General features: G+C 40.9%; 1 non-coding gene across 1 annotated transcript; it reads right to left on the bottom strand.

The window, feature by feature from the left end:
- Window positions 1-2,574: 2,574 nt before the first annotated feature.
- On the bottom strand, window positions 2,575-2,681 carry LOC118483517. The gene has a single exon (XR_004870807.1). It is a non-coding gene; the product is annotated as a small nucleolar RNA R71 (small nucleolar RNA).
- Window positions 2,682-3,353: the final 672 nt, after the last annotated feature.

Genomic DNA, 3,353 nt, shown 5'->3' with positions numbered 1-3,353 from the left:
GTGGTCATATCACTGTTGGGTCCGTTCACCCACAAGTGACGTACATCCCTATTTAGGTCTGTTTACCTAACAGGGTATCATGATTTAGGCTCGCCCACCTAATCTGATAAAACAATAGTAATGTGCACAATACCCCACATACCGGCTGTAATTGAAGACCACAAAGACTTAGTCCCTGTAATTATAACTTTGGGAAATAATTTGGAGTATTGTAAAATAGTTGATAAAAAGAGAATGACTCACATTGCAGATTTAACGAGCAGAGTATAAGCCTACTGATTAGCCTTGGTTAACCTAATTTAAATAACAATGCACACAAACTGGGTTAGTAACTAATACAGCAGTTACGACAATTCACGAGATTAAACCCTTACAACGATTTACAAAGTGCAATACTTAAAATCCAGCGGATTCACAACGAATGACAGAGTATAGCCCGTATTCGGACAGCACTCAAACATCCAAGTTGAAATCACGATGAATAACAAAGTATAAACCCAATTTGAGCAGCACTCAAACAATCGTTGGATAGTTTCAATCGATCGGACGTTGAATCGTAATAGCGATCGAGTTATTACCCTGTTTTGCGGCAGCACTTCATGAATTGTGTGTGTTGTGGACGGTTTCTGCTATAACTCAACGTATGATTGGAATTTGGACGTCGAACTAACATCAAATTTCTAGTGCCAACCCCCCTGTTTATACTGAAAAATTGCCTCCCTCGTGTGTCGCGACAGGGACCTCTACACCTGTCGCGTGGCGCGACGGGTAAAAATTTTAGGGTAGGGTAGGTTCGTGTCCAGTAGCTTGGCTGAGTTGACATTTCGACTGAATTTGCATTCTACAACAAATTTTGAAGATAATTATCAGCTAGGGTTTACCCCACCCCCCCCTGAGTTTTAGGGGCCCTGATCCTGATTCCGATTGTTATGAAAATTTTAGGGTTTATGCAAAATTACTTGGGTTTCTCAATTAGGGTTTCCTTAACAGATAATTAACATACTAAGTATTAATTTTAGTGAGAGTTGTTACACAAACTCTTTGATCCCCTCATATGTAAGCAACTATTAAAACTTTAACCCGGCTACTTAGGATTGTATCCCTGCTGACTCAGACTACTTAGCCGAGGGTAACGTCACCTTCAAAAGAGGGGCCTACCACATTATGTATTAATAACTTAATTAATTATCCTTCAATAATCCAACCCTTTAGGATTGTATCCTTGCTGACTCAAACTACTGAGTTGAGGGTAACGTCACCTTCAAAAGAGGGGCCTACTACAATAACTAAGATAATCTTTTAAAAAGTGCAAAAGTGCAGAAATAATCAAAGGTTACACTAAACACGAGTCGGATCCAAGTGATTCATCTTGTCTATCTGTTTTTATTTTTATTTTAATTTTCAGCATTTTAGTTAGTTTTTTTCTAGTTTAAAAACCTTTTTCTAAACTTTTGATTTGATTAGACGTTGAGGATAAACCGGTATTAAAAGCTCTTGTGTCCTTGGACGACCTCGTTATCTTACCAACAGTATACTACGCTCACGATGGGTGCACTTGCCCATAAGTGTGTTTAGGTTAGTAAATATCGTGTTTTATAAATTTAAAACATGGCTAAAAAGTGTTAAAGGGCTTAAAATATACATTAAAAACTATACGACACTTCACACGCATCAAGTTTTTGGCGCCGCTGCTGGGGACACAAGGATTTTAAGAAAGTTAGGAATCAACGGCCTAATCGTTTTTCTAATTTTTCTATTTTTTTAGATTTTCTTAGATTTTTTAGTTTCTGTAGAGCTCAGCACGGGCCGTGCCTGGTCGGATACGGGCCGTGCCCAGCATTGTTACTGGCAGTTTTTATTTTCCGAGTTACAGAGAGTTGAACACGGGGCCGTGTCGGTGCAACACGGGGCCGTGTCGAACTCCCCAGTAACAGGGATCCGGAAAACAATCACTGTATCTCCGACCACTGGCCGTGTTCATCTGAACACGGGGCCGTGGTGAAGCTTCTGACCAACGTTCTTCTTTGTTTTTATTGCAGGACTTGGAACCCAGGCGCCACATCTGAATTTTCCACGTAGTGTATGAGCTCCAGTTCTAGTAGAGACATAAAAGAACCCCTAGACGAACCCAAACACTTTCTAAGAAGAAGACTTAAAGCTAAAAACCAAGAGAAAGTTTCAGGGGAACCACTTCCAATGGCGGACCAACGTACCCTCATGGTTTACCTACGACCCACCGTATGTATTCTCCGCGCCGCTATCAATGCACCGAATTTCGAAGCCAACAAATTCGAACTTCGGTCACATTTGATACAAATGCTTCAAAACTCCGCAACCTTCCATGGGCTTGCGGACGAGGATCCCCATCTACATATTACTAATTTCTTAGAAATATGTGATACCTTTCGGATCAATGGAGCATCAAACGATGCCATCCGCCTTCGAATGTTTCCATTTTCACTAAAAGACCGAGCTAAGGCTTGGCTTAATACCCTCCCAGTTGGCTCGGTAAACACCTGGGATGAACTAGCCCAAAAGTTTCTATATAAGTATTTCCCTCCTGATAAAACGGCTAAATTAATGACTGAAATTAATACATATTCACAAGAGGATGGGGAATCATTATATGAAACTTGGGAAAGGTTCAAGGACCTACTAAGAAAGTGTCCTCATCACGGTCTTGCGGTGTGGCAACAAGTATCCACTTTCTACAATGGGTTGTTGCCACACACAAGACAAACACTTGACTCTAGCTCCAGGGGACTTTTAGGTAATCGTCGCCCAAATGAAATATATAATCAAATTGGGGAAATTGCTCAAACCAATTTTCAGTGGCACACTCCCCGAGGCAATAAATCTATTGCCCCGGGAGCCCATAAGGTTGATAAAATCACTTCTTTACAAGCTTAAATCGAGGCCCTTTCTTCAAAAATTAAAAAGCTAGAAATGGCAAAAACAGCCTCGGTCATGGCTTGTGAGGGGTGTGGTGGGCCACATGAAAATTGGAGTTGTATGAAAGAAGTAGATGATCAAACAGAATCGGTAAACTACATTGATAATCAACCTAGGCCGTCGGGTCCTCCAACGGGTACCTACAACCAAGAATGGCGTAACCACCCTAACCTTGGTTGGAGAGAACCCGACAATGACCAACAAAATCTAAACCAACGAACAAACTTTCAACAACCAAGAAACGAGTCACAAAATTTCTCTCAACAACAAGGTGGACGAGAAAGGCTTGAAGATACCGTATCTCGCCTCATCTCCGACTCCGAAAAGAAAAACTCGGATCGATTTCAACAATTGGAATCGAATTGTAGAAATCAACAAGCTAGTATTCAAAACATTGAAAA

This window comes from Helianthus annuus, chromosome 10 (genome assembly GCF_002127325.2).
Source record: "Helianthus annuus cultivar XRQ/B chromosome 10, HanXRQr2.0-SUNRISE, whole genome shotgun sequence".
Classification (NCBI taxonomy): Eukaryota; Viridiplantae; Streptophyta; class Magnoliopsida; order Asterales; family Asteraceae; genus Helianthus; species Helianthus annuus.
The sequence above is the reverse complement of the archived record's forward strand: the minus strand, read 5'-3'. Positions and strand labels throughout refer to the sequence as shown.